This window comes from Chiloscyllium plagiosum, unplaced genomic scaffold (assembly GCF_037043375.1).
Source record: "Chiloscyllium plagiosum isolate Xiang-an unplaced genomic scaffold, Cpla_swu_hap1 HiC_scaffold_36, whole genome shotgun sequence".
Taxonomy (NCBI): domain Eukaryota; kingdom Metazoa; phylum Chordata; class Chondrichthyes; order Orectolobiformes; family Hemiscylliidae; genus Chiloscyllium; species Chiloscyllium plagiosum.
This window is the reverse complement of record NW_028270174.1, coordinates 1,663,381-1,676,042: the sequence shown is the minus strand read 5'-3', so window position 1 is coordinate 1,676,042 and position 12,662 is coordinate 1,663,381. Positions and strand designations below refer to the sequence as shown.

General features: G+C 44.2%; 1 protein-coding gene across 6 annotated transcripts in view; it reads right to left on the bottom strand.

Moving 5' to 3' along the window:
* The window catches only part of LOC122539553 (sodium/hydrogen exchanger 9B2-like), a 187,908-nt gene that overhangs the window by 145,757 nt on the left and 29,489 nt on the right, over positions 1–12,662 (bottom strand). For 5 of the 6 annotated variants that reach the window (XR_015753290.1, XM_087979851.1, XM_087979849.1 and 2 more), the window contains 2 exons: positions 12,166–12,264; positions 11,493–11,655 (listed from right to left, as the gene is read on the bottom strand). The gene's annotated coding sequence lies outside the window, so the exon portion shown is untranslated. The remainder of the gene's footprint in view (positions 1–11,492; positions 11,656–12,165; positions 12,265–12,662) is intronic. The other variant, XM_087979850.1, reaches the window with a different exon arrangement.

Below are 12,662 nucleotides of genomic sequence, written 5' to 3'. Positions count from 1 at the left end.
GCAGATGGAACTTGAGCATAGGTCTCCTGGCTCAGAGGCAGGGCCACCACCACTGCACTTCAAAAGCCCCAATGTGTATAATGAAGGTCAATTAGCACAATGCCGGCACATTGCTGCAGGATTTCCTCAGGCTAGATATTTTTAATTAATATGTTCAAACATGTCTGTGGGAAGGTGGGACTTTAATGTAAGCCCTCTGGCTTAAAAGGTAGGGACACTACTACCGCGCCATAAGAACTCCATTTATACGTGCTGAAGTAGCCATCCACGTTACTCCACCTATATGTACTTAACCTCAATTCATACAATTAACATGGTCCTGTAGTGTCATAGACAATAGCACATTAAAAGGCATGGTGAATATAGTCCTGAGTTGTTTATACACTGCCAAATGTACACTCTCAGCTTTCCTTTTCCTCTTTCCATTTTTGAAAATCAGGGAAAACTGGTCTGTAGCTGATGGAATCTGATAAAATGCATTTTTCACCTGCACTATTCTTTCCTGCAACTATAAAAGTGGGGCAGGGAGCAAACAGAAACCAGATCACAAAGCTGCTAGGTGATTATTTTGTATTTTGGATATAATATTTCATGGACCTATTCTAAAAGATCAATAGTAGATAATTTTTGAATACACTTTACAGCTGAATGTAAGTTTGCTCACTGAGCTGGAATGTTCATTTTCAGACATTTCATCACCATACTAGGTAACATCATCAGTGAGCTTCCGGTGAAGCACTGGTGGTAGTGACCTGCTTTCTTTTCATGTGTTTAGGTTTCCTTGGGTTGGTGATGTCATTTCCTGCGGTGATGTCATTTCCAGTTTTTTTTCTCTGAGGGTGGTAAATGGGGTCCACATCTATGTGTTTGTTGATATCAACATCAACTTGAACACTATTTACCACCCCCTGCGAGAAAGAACAGGAAATGATATCACCACATCAAATGACATCACCACAGGAAATGACATCAACAATCCAAGGAACCCTAAACACAAATAGAAAGCGGGTCACTAACACCAGTGCTTCACAGGAGGCTCACTGATATTACCAAGTATGATGACAAAACGACTGAAAATGAACCTTCCAGCTCAACGAGCAAACTTACATCCAGAACCTCAATCTGAGTTATTAATGTTCTCAAAATTCCCAAACTTTACAGCTTCTTGAAAACACTTTGTTGGCTTTAAAGCAAATTTACAATTTATAGATTGGAAAAGCCTTGATATTGTCACCAAGGCACAAAAGTTTGAACTTGCTTAAAAATGAATGCATGGGGGATCCAAGATGGCGGCGTCCTGGTAGGATCACGTTTGCTGGGCTCCGCACTGCAACACCAACCAGAGAGAGCCAGAACCCATCGAAAACACTTTACTGTGTCTAAAAACACAGAAAAGGAGCTGGAAACATGAAAAATTTTACTTAGATTTGTCTTGCAGCTGGAGAATGCAGGAGGGAGGAAGCTCATCCGGGGTAGAGCACACGGCCCAGCTCACTATAACAGCAGGCTTTCTTACTCACCAGACCCTGATTGAGGAGCTGGCCAAATCTCGCAAGGTCCTGGGGGAGACAGATCCAGGAAAAAAATTGAAGAGAGGCTGGCTCCTGCATCTACTATGCTGCATGACCTGGGAAAAAGGACCGATGAGCTCGAGCGCCACGGTGCAAGGGTAGAAGCAGAGACTGACTCCTTCAAGAGCCAGATTGAAGCCCTAGAAACACAGGTCTGGATCTGGTAGACAATCTTGAAAGCAGGGGCAGAAGAAAGAACCTGTTGTTGGCAAACCGGAGGGGACAGAAGGTGAGCAGCCAGTGGAGTTCTTCGAGAAGTGGTCCCAGAATTCCTTGGTTTGGAGGCTCAGAAGGGGAGGATAACAATTTAAAGAGCCCACTGGATCACGGCAAGAAAACCAGGTGCGGATCAGCACCCATGCCCTGTCCTGGTAAGGTTCCATCATTATAAAGACAAGCAGAGGGTCATGTAAGCCTCTAGAACCCAGGGGAGGGACCCAAAAGCGTTGGTATGTAGCGGCTCCAGGGTCATGTTTTTTAAAGTTGAAACTTTATTGCTGGAACAGCACAGCAGGTCAGGCAGCATCCAGGGAACAGGAGATTCGACGTTTCGGGCACAGGCCCTTCTTCAGGAATGAGCAGAGAGTGTTCAGCAGGAGAAGATAAAAGATAGGGAGGAGGGACTTGGAGGAGGGGCGTTGGAAATGTGATAGGTGGAAAGAGGTCAAGGTGAGGGTGATAGGTCGGAGTAGGATGGAGGCGGAGAGGTCAAGAAGAAGACTGCAGGTCAGGAAGGCGGTGCCGGGCTGGAGGGATCCGGCTGAGACACCCCCACCCCCCATCTTTTCCTTCGCTACATTGATGACTGTATCGGCGCTACCTCGTGCTCCCACGAGGAGGTTGAACAGTTCATCCACTACACTGACACCTTCCACCCCGACCTCAAATTCACCTGGACAGTCTCGGACTCCTCCCTCCCCTTCCTAGACCTTTCTGTTTCTATCTCAGGCGACCGAATCAACACGGACATCTACTACAAACCAACCGACTCCCACAGCTACCTGGACTACACCTCCTCCCATCCTGCCCCCTGTAAAAACGCCATCCCATTCTCCCAATTCCTTCGTCTCCGCCGCATCTGCTCCCAGGAGGACCAGTTCAAAATACGTACAACACAGATGGCCTCCTTCTTCAAGGACCGCAATTTCCCCCCGACGTGGTCGACGGTGCCCTCCACCGCATCTCCTCCACTTCCCGCTCCTCCGCCCTTGAGCCCCGCCCCTCCAACCACCACCAGGACAGAACCCCACTGGTCCTCACCTACCACCCCACCAATCTCCATGTACAGCGCATCATCCGCCGTCACTTCCGCCACCTCCAAACAGACCCCAGCACCAAGGATATATTTCCCTCCCCTCCCCTATCAGCTTTCCGTAGAGACCACTCCCTCCGCGACTCCACACCCCCCACCGACCCAACCTCCACTCCCGGCACCTTCCCTTGCAACCGCAGGAGGTGCAACACTTGCGCCCACACCTCCCCCCTCACTTCTCTCCAAGGCCCCAAAGGAAACTTCCATATCCGCCACAGATTCACCTGCACCTCCACCCACATCATCTACTGCATCCGCTGCAGCCGGTGTGGCCTCCTCTATATTGGGGAAACAGGCCGCCTACTTGCGGAGCGATTCAGAGAGCACCTCTGGGCCACCCGGACGAACCAACCCAACCAACCTGTAGCACAGCATTTCAACTCCCCCTCCCACTCCACCGAGGATATGCAGGTCATTGGACTCCTCCACCGCCAAACCACAACAACCCGACGGTCGGAGGAGGAGCGTCTTATCTTCCGACTGGGAACCCTCCAACCGCAGGGGATGAACTTGGACTTCACCAGTTTCTTCATCCCCCCTCCCCCCACCTTGTCTCAGCCGGATCCCTCCAGCCCAGCACCGCCTTCCTGACCTGCAGTCTTCTTCTTGACCTCTCCGCCTCCATCCTACTCCGACCTATCACCCTCACCTTGACCTCTTTCCACCTATCACATTTCCAACGCCCCTCCTCCAAGTCCCTCCTCCCTACCTTTTATCTTCTCCTGCTGAACACTCTCTGCTCATTCCTGAAGAAGGGCCTGTGCCCGAAACGTCAAATCTCCTGTTCCCTGGATGCTGCCTGACCTGCTGTGCTGTTCCAGCAATAAAGTTTCAACTTTGATCTCCAGCATCTGCACACCTCACTTTCTCGTCATGCTTTTTAAAGACTTCTCGTCAGCAGTGGTCCGGAGAAGGAAGTCCTACGATCACGTCAAGAGGAGATTGAGACACCTTGGGATCCAGTATTCTTTAAGATATCCAGCGGTGCTTCGGATCAATCATAATAGATCCATACATTTGTTTGACTCGTCAGAGAAAGCGAAGAACTTTGTGGACGCGCTGACTTAAGTCAAACAGCCGAATAGGCATAAAGGACAGAGCTGTTCGGGCTTGGTTTTCTTTAAAAAGGACTTGGTGGAGTCTCCTTTCTAGCAATACGTTGCGTGAAATGATGTCAGGGATGGATAGAGTATTTACTTCTAATTTCTAAGTTATGGTAAGGGATGTGTGACATACTTATTTTTAGTTTACTTGTCTATAGTACTAATCTTGTTCTTGGATGTTTATTTTTTCTCTACCGAGTGATCGGTGTATGTGGTGCGATCCTAGCTGGTAAGAGTTGAGAGGGCAGTTGGGATGGTTAGTAGGGTTGCAGGATTAATAAGTACCCCCTTTGAATGGGGGGTAAATTCCTCCAATCAGTGCCTTTGGCGATTTTTTGATTTTCTGATTTTGCTGCATTTAGTTTTTATAAGTTTTGTAGATTTGTTGGTTGTAGTTATTTTAGTCTGTGTAATTTTTGGGTTCTTTTGGATTCTTTTGCGTTAAAGCTCAGGGTTCCACCTCTCTAAGGACTAGATGGTGCTATGGAAGGCTGTGTTTAAGTGGTGTGTTTAAGGATATGTTTAAGTGATGCACCTGCAATATTAAGGGGAGTCACTCACCTGTCAAGAGGAAGAAGGTACTTTCCAGCCTTAAAAGGGAGAGGGTGGATATTGCCTTATTACAAGAAACACACTTAGACAATGCAGAGCATTTGATGCTGCAACAGAATGGATATGGCCGGGTTTATTTTTAACTTTCAATACGAGGAGTAGAGGGGTAGCCATTTTAGTTAGAAAGAATCTTCCGCTTAAGTTATTAGAGTGCATTCAAGACACATACGGGAGATTTGTAATCCTTAAAGCTCTGATACATGGGGAAGAATTTGAGAATATGGTTAACAGTAAGGATACAGTGATAGGCTCAAGGCACTGGCAACTGGACCCCTTCATCCTTAAGGATAGCAAGTTTATTGAATTATTTTCTACTGAGTTCTGGGCTTTCTTAGATATTAATTCAGGCTCAGCTAGTAGCCCATCCATTCTTTGGGAAACAACCAACCCCCTATCTTTAGCTTTGGCTATCTCCTACTCAGCCAGTAAGAAGCGGCAGATGGGTGAGCAGCAACACTTGCTCCAGACGCGTCTGAAAATAGTTGAAAAGGCATACTTTGGCAGACTCTCGCTGGTTAAAATGCAGAGGATCACGGTGCTCTGGTCTACATTGAACTCCATGTTCACACAGACAGCCAAGGGGGAGCTTACATTTGCAACTCAAAGGCTGTTTGAGCATGGGGATAAGGCGGGCAAGTACCTAGCATACCTTGCTAGGAAAAGGAGTGCCCCCCAAGCCATTACCTCAATCAGAGAGGACACTGGAAATTTGACCTACAATTCTAAAAGGATTAAAGCAGCATTCCAGGAATTTTACTCTGAACTATACCAATCTGAAAGCTGTGAAAGTGGGCGGGTTAGGATGGAGGTTTTCTTTTCAGAATTTGGACCTACTGGGAGTGATCCTTTAACAAGAGTCTCTCCTTAATGCCCCATTGTCAGAGCAAGGGGTGCAGGAGGCTGTGAGGCATCTCCAGAACGGAAAGGTGCTGTGTCCTGATGGGCTCCCCAGTGAGTTCGATAAGGAATTTCTAAGTATATTGTCAGGGCCGATGCTTTGTATGTTCTAAGACCTCCAACCATCTCTAAGAGAGGCGAACATCTCTCTCATTCTTAAAAAAACGGGAAGGCCCTGGAGGACTGTCCTTCCAATAGACCCATCTCACTCCTGAATGTGGACTTCAATCGACAATAGACAATAGGTGCAGGAGTAGGCCATTCTGCCCTTCGAGCCTGCACCACCATTCATTTGATCATGGCCGATCATCCTCAATCAGTATCCTGTTCCTGCCTTATCTCCATAACCCTTGATTCCACTATCCTTGAGAGCTCTACCCAACTCTTTCTTAAACAAATCCAGGGACTGGGCCTCCACTGCCTTCTGGGGCAGAGCATTCCACACACCCACCACTCTGGGTGAAGAAGTTTCTCCTCATCTCTGTCCTAAATGGCCTACCCCTTATTTTTAAGCTGTGTCCTCTGGTTCCCCTCTCAGTCTTCTAAACTCAAGGGTATACAAGCCCAGTCGCTCCAATCTTTCAACATAAGATAGTCCCGCCATTCCAGGAATTGACCTCTGGTTTGGGACTCACCCATCAGCGGAAACATGTTTCCTGCCTCCAGAGTGTCCAATCCTTTAACAATCTAATACGTCTCAGTCAAATCCCCTCTCAGTCTTCTAAACCCAAGGGTATACAAGCCCAGTCGCTCCAATCTTTCAACGTAAGATAGTCCCGCCATTCCAGGAATTGACCTCGTGAACCTACGCTGCACTCCTTCAATAGCCAGAATGTCTTTCCTCAAATTTGGAGACCAGAACTGCACACAATATTCGAGGTGCGGTCTCAACAGGGCCCTATACAGCTGCAGAAGAACCTCTTTGCTTCTATACTCAATCCCTCTTGTTATGAAGGCCAGCATGCTATTAGCTTTCTTCACTACCTGCTGTACCTGCATGCTTGCCTTCATTGACTGGTGTACAAGAACACCTAGATCTCTTTGTACTGCCCCTTTACCTAACTTGACTCCATTTAGGTAGTAGGAGAAAGTGAGGACTGCAGATGCTGGAGATCAGAGCTGAAAAATATGTTGCTGGAAAAGCGCAGCAGATGCTGCCTGACCTGCTATGCTTTTCCAGCAACACATTTTTCAGCTCCATTTAGGTAGTAATCTGCCTTCCTGTTCTTGTCACCAAAGTGGATAACCATACATTTATCCACATTAAACTACATCTGCCATGCATCTGTCCACTCACCTAACCTGTCCAGGTCACCCTGTAATCTCCTAACATTATCCTCACATTTCACCCTGCCACCCAGCTTTGTATCATCAACAAATTTGCTAATGTTCAAAATTCTATCCAAAGATTCTGGCATTAAGGATAGAAACTGTACTGCCCTCCATCATTAAGAAGGATGGAGTTCATAAAAGGTCGCAGATCAACGGATGATGTCAGGAGATTACTTAAAATGATCCAAGTATGTCAACAGCAATCAGTACAGGGATTGGTGATCTCCTTAGAGGCAGACAAAGCATTTAATAGGGTCGAGTGGCCATATCGTTTTCATACTTTGAAGCAGTTTGACCTGGGAGAGACTTTCATCAGGTGGATGGAGGTTTTGTCGCGGTCCTCACCAATGGTGTACAGTCAAGCAATTTTGATATTTGTAGTGGCAGTCGACAAGACTGTCCCTTCTCATCACTGCTCTTCACATTGGTGATCAAACCACTGGCGGAGGCAAGACACAGGGATTCCAATATAACCACTCCAGAAGTGGGGACAAAGTCACATAAGATCGCACTGCATGCAGATGATGTTTTTGTTTTCTTATCAAACCCAACCATTTAAGTGCCACACCTGATACAATGCATCAACTTATTTGGTGGCTTCTTGGGTTATAAGATCAATTTTGCAAAGTTAGAGGCCATGCCCATGAGTGGTCTCTTGAGAGTGCCTGATCCTGAAGGCGGATTTCAGTTCGCCTTTAGATGGTTGCAGGAGAGCTTTCTCTATTTCGGCATATTTATTACTCCCGTTTCTGATCAGCTATTTAAAGTCAATTTTGCCCATTTATTCAACAGAATCAAGCAGGACCTTTATAGATGGGAGGCGCTTCAGATCTCTTGGTTAGGTCAGATAGCCGTCATTAAAATGACCATTCTGTACAGTCTGTTACTTCCTCTGCTTTTTCCTAAGCAAATATTTAAAAGACTGAATGGCTGGTTTAGTTCTGTTATCACAAGCAGCCCTTAATTAAATTGACTAAATTGCAGTTACCTTACAGTCTGGGAGGAGTGGGCCTCTCAGATATCAAAAACTATCAGTTAAGCTCATTGTTCTTACATGAATGATTGAGCCCGGGGGGACCCTCACTCACTTTGGTTGGACATCAAAGCATCTCAGGCAAGATGCCCCCTCATTAGAAAAAAATGAGAACAGTTAAGGAATATTGCCATAACCCAATAGTCATCAATACTGTCAAGACGTGGAGGGCAATGCGTGAGGGTGAGGGCAACATTGCCAAAACATCATTTTGGCAATATTGTCCACCATCATAGTTGGTATACTAGGCTTTCAGCTAGGGATGATGGATTCTGGGTTTTAACTATGGGCAGCTAGAGGTGTCTCTTCCCTGGGAGACCAGTTGGCTCAGAAATATGAATTGTCCTGTAGGGACCTCTTTCAGTTCTTCCAAATCAGAATCTTCATACAAAAAGAGGCCACACTTCTAACTGATCCTTATAGGTCCAATATGGAGAAAAGGGTGTTGAATGTTGAGGGTATATTATCTGTTAGCAACATTTATCATCTATTGGGAGATGGCCCCTCGGACGAGACCGAATGGCTTTGTAGGATATGGGAGAGGGAGTTGGACATTGAGATCTCTTCTGAAATATGGGAGGGTATCTGGGAAAATGCAAGAAGGATCTCGATTTGCAACAGGACCCACGCTTGGCAATTGAAAATTCTCCACAGGGTCCATCCCAGACCTCCTCGCTAAATTTAAAGTGGGAGCATCTTCAATGTGTCCTATATGTAAAGTGCGTGTGGGCATTGTCTTTGGTCCTGCCACAGAATCCGAGCATACTGGAGTTGGTATCTCTTCTTCTTGGCTTTGTTAATTCTCCTCCATTAGATGCACATAAAAAAAAAAGTATCCTCACTTTCTGTACCAGAAAGAACATTCTGTGAGGGTCGGTGTCAGAAAATCCCCTGGGGATGGCAGGCTGGCTTAAGCTAGTCATGGAGCACATCCCCTTGGACTTCCTTACGAGTATGGTGCACCATAAAACTGAGAATTTCTATAAGACATGGCAGCCCTTTTTGGACTACCCAGGTACAGATTTGTCTGCCATACTAATAAGCGCCTCTATATAGCCCTGGCAACTCTAAGTAATGGGTTTGGTATCCAGAGGGGAGGAACTGCGAACAGATGAATATGTATAAACTTGCGCACTCGATGATCGAGGGCTATTGTTTTATTTTGCTGAGCTGTATTATGGTTGTTATCATTATTATTGTTAAGTTTTTTTTAGTTTAGTTATTAGTTAGTATTTATTTGTGTAATTAGCGGTTTTGTTTTTTAATATTTGAATTGTTTGGTTTTGTATTTGTTGTAATATTCAAAAGAAAAATGATTTTTTAAATAAAAATATATTTTAAAAAATGAATGCATAGGGCATGGAGAAAATAATTCATTTAAATAATTTTGAGCCTAATTAGAATTAATCCTTATAATTAAGGCAGTGAGCATATCTCGGAAGTTCTTTGGAAAAGCAGATTTGAACAATGGACTTCTACAATCCCAGATGTGGTCCTCAAGGAACCTTCAAAAAGGAATTAGAAAGATGGAATAGTATGGGGATGAGAGTCATAGTGGTCCACAGCACAGAGAAAGACCTCTTGGGCCTACTGAGTTTGCATTGGTCAAAAACGAGCACATTTTCTTGACCCATAGTTCTGTGTGCCTTGGCATCACAAGTGAACCCTGAAATTCTGCTTAAATATTGAGGGTTTCTGCCTGTACCACCCTTACAGGCAGTGTTAGAAATAGCAGTGGTTAGTAATTAGGAATTGTTGCAAGGCCAGGAACGATGACCCATCTTCTCAAATCTGCCATCAAATTTAATTTCACCGTAACTTTTAAGTAACTATCCATCTGGCTTTTGAAATAATTTATAAACTTGGTTCAACAATGACTATGCAAGATAACTCCATATTTTCACCAGCTTCAGTGGGAAGAAAATCGTCAATATTTTTATATCTTATATTTTATACAAGTGGAGTCACAGGTAAACAGGGCAGTGAAGGAGGCTTTTGGAACACTTGCCTTCATTGGTCAGAGCATTGAGTATAGAAGTTGGGAAGTTAATGTTGCAGTTTTCCAGGATGTTTGTGAGGCCGCACATGGAGTATTGTGTTCAGTATTGGTCACCTTGTTATAGGAAAGATATTAAACTGGAAAGAGTGCAGAAGAAAGTTAATTGAATGTTGCCAGGCCTCAATGGTCTGAATTATAGGGAGATAGTGGACAACTTGGGACTTTTTCTTAAGAGCATAGGAGATTGAGGGGGAACTTTATAGAGGTGTATAAGAGGCATGGATAGGGTGAATGCATTCAGTCTTTCTCACAGGGTTGGGGAATCGAGGACATCAGCTTAAGGTTAGAGGGGAAAGAATAAAAGGAAACCTGAGGAGTAGCTTATATTTTTACACAGAGGGTGGTACACTTATGAAATGAGCTGCCAGTGGAAGTTGTTGAGGCAGGTACATTGGCAACATTTAAAATGCATTTAGACAAATACACGAATAGGAAAGGATTAGAAGGATATGGGCCAGTGTGGGGAAATGGAGTTAGCATGGATGGACATTTTAGGCAGCATGGACCAATTTGGGCCAAAAAACCTGTCTCTGTGCTGTAAGATTCTATGACTATCTTTTGCAATTACTGTATCCTCTTGACAATCTCGCTTACCAACAGTAACAATGGCCTGGATTTTCTGAGGATGAGATTGCTATTCTGCTTTTTTCTTTTAGTGAAAAGGGAGAGTTCAGAATGAATGAGAGGAAAGACTGCTCAGGGCTCCCTCAGGAATGTGGAGCCATATTTGTATTCTGACAGTTCTTTTGTACAGCACAACTGTCAAAGGAAGGATGCCTTTTCACAACAGTCGACTGTCATATTCTGAAAGTTAAAAGGTCCTACCATCCAAATTTTAAGTACATAAGCGTGCAACGTGGATTAAATGCTGGAAAGGGCTAGGGTACTAGGTAGATGGGATGTCAAGTAGAAAAAGAATAGTGTGCCAGGGTGCAAGAATGGGGTCTGGGCAGGAGGAGTTGGGGAGAGAAGAGAGCAGATTGGTTTCAACAGGGGAGCAATCGGCTTGGATCTGGTTTGGAGAGTGTAGGAGATGTAGTTGGGTTGTGTGATGCAAGCATTGGAGTCTGTTGTATACTTACTGAAGAGAGTCAGACTATATCTAACTTTTCTTGAGGAACTATTTTATTTAGTTTTATCAAAACCCTCCATTGTCTTCAGTTTAAATGGAGACTTTCAAAGAGTTCTGAGCATAGAGGATCTGCCTAGCTGAAATGGGCATTCCTCAGGATCCTCCTGCACAACTGCTATCTACACTGGCATAACAAAAGTCTAGTGGAAAATCTAGGCTAATGTTTCTGCTTTATCTGTTGTAACCATTCATAATCTTGAAAGTCTCAGAGGTCACATGTGACCTTTTCAGCTTGTGCAGGAAACCTTCAAAATCACAAGTTTCTCTTCATGACTGTACCCCTCATCCCTAGCAACATCTACTTAATGTATATTACAACTTCCTATTTTTTTCAAAATGTACTCATCACTATCTTTATTACAATGGACTGCCCAGAACTGAACACAAAACTCCAACTATAGCCTTAAGTCCCTTATTACAAGTTTTCTCCCTGTCCCTTACCTGCCAATGTTCCTGCCTCCTTTTTGGCTGGGTGGTATCTAGCTTCGTTCCTCCAACAAGGTGGTGTTGAAATTGCTTTCTCTTTATTGCATATGATGATATATCACTCTTCATCCCCTCCTTTCAATTCAAACTTACGCCACTGAAAATCCATGTATCTTGACTGGTTAAACAAGAGAAAAATCCAGAGAAAAATGCAGAAGACAGACAACACTCAAAAGTTTCATTGAACCATAATGCCACTAATGGAGGGATGGGAAAATTTAGCCTACAAACCTGGTTGAGTTTCAGAGCTGTTAACAGGCATCTATTTTTAGACTTCAGTTGATTGTAACATTTTTCATATTCACTGCGAACAATGTGATTTGTCGCAATGAAATTTCTCAAATCCACCATGGCACTTTAGTGAAATCCCAATAACAACAGTTTGTTACTTTTTTGCATAGCGCTCATTAAATGTCTGGACCATTAATGTTTTACTTCAGAGACTATTTCAATACCACACAGTGTATTATATACTGCAACTATCACTGAAATCAAATCTTAATGGCCACTGACATATGCTTTCTAGAATACTTGAACTGTCACAAGCTATAATCAGGAAAAAGCTGAGGAACCACAATGAAAAGCTAAGCAAAATGATTTTATATAATACTTTAAAATATATATTTACCTCTCCACTCCTGGAGACGACAACCCAAGCTTGGGGGAATCTGTAAGCTGATGTAATCCTTTGATGCCTCACCCAAATGATCACTCTTCACAACAGAGCCTGAACAGTAAATGCAACAAGCAATACAATTATTAGAGCCATCAGAGCAAGTTCAGCACTTTAAAAAACTCTTTCAGTAAAAAATAAAAGAGTACAAGGCAGAAACCCGGGCTATGTTTCAACTAGTGCTACAGCCATGATTTCTCCATGTGACCATACCCACCCAATTAGCAAGGGCTCTTGCCCAAAACGTCATTCTCCTGTTCCTCGGATGCTGCCTGACCTGCTGTGCTTTTCCAGCACCAATTCTCCACCCAATTAGCAGCCAGGTACGAATATGATCCTGACATTCAGATGAAATTCAGAAGCAACAGAAGAGTTTACCCCCCAAGACATAGATTCTCCTCCATGGCTGTCAGCCCTGAGAACTGTCAAGTCTGGTCTTAAAACACGTGATA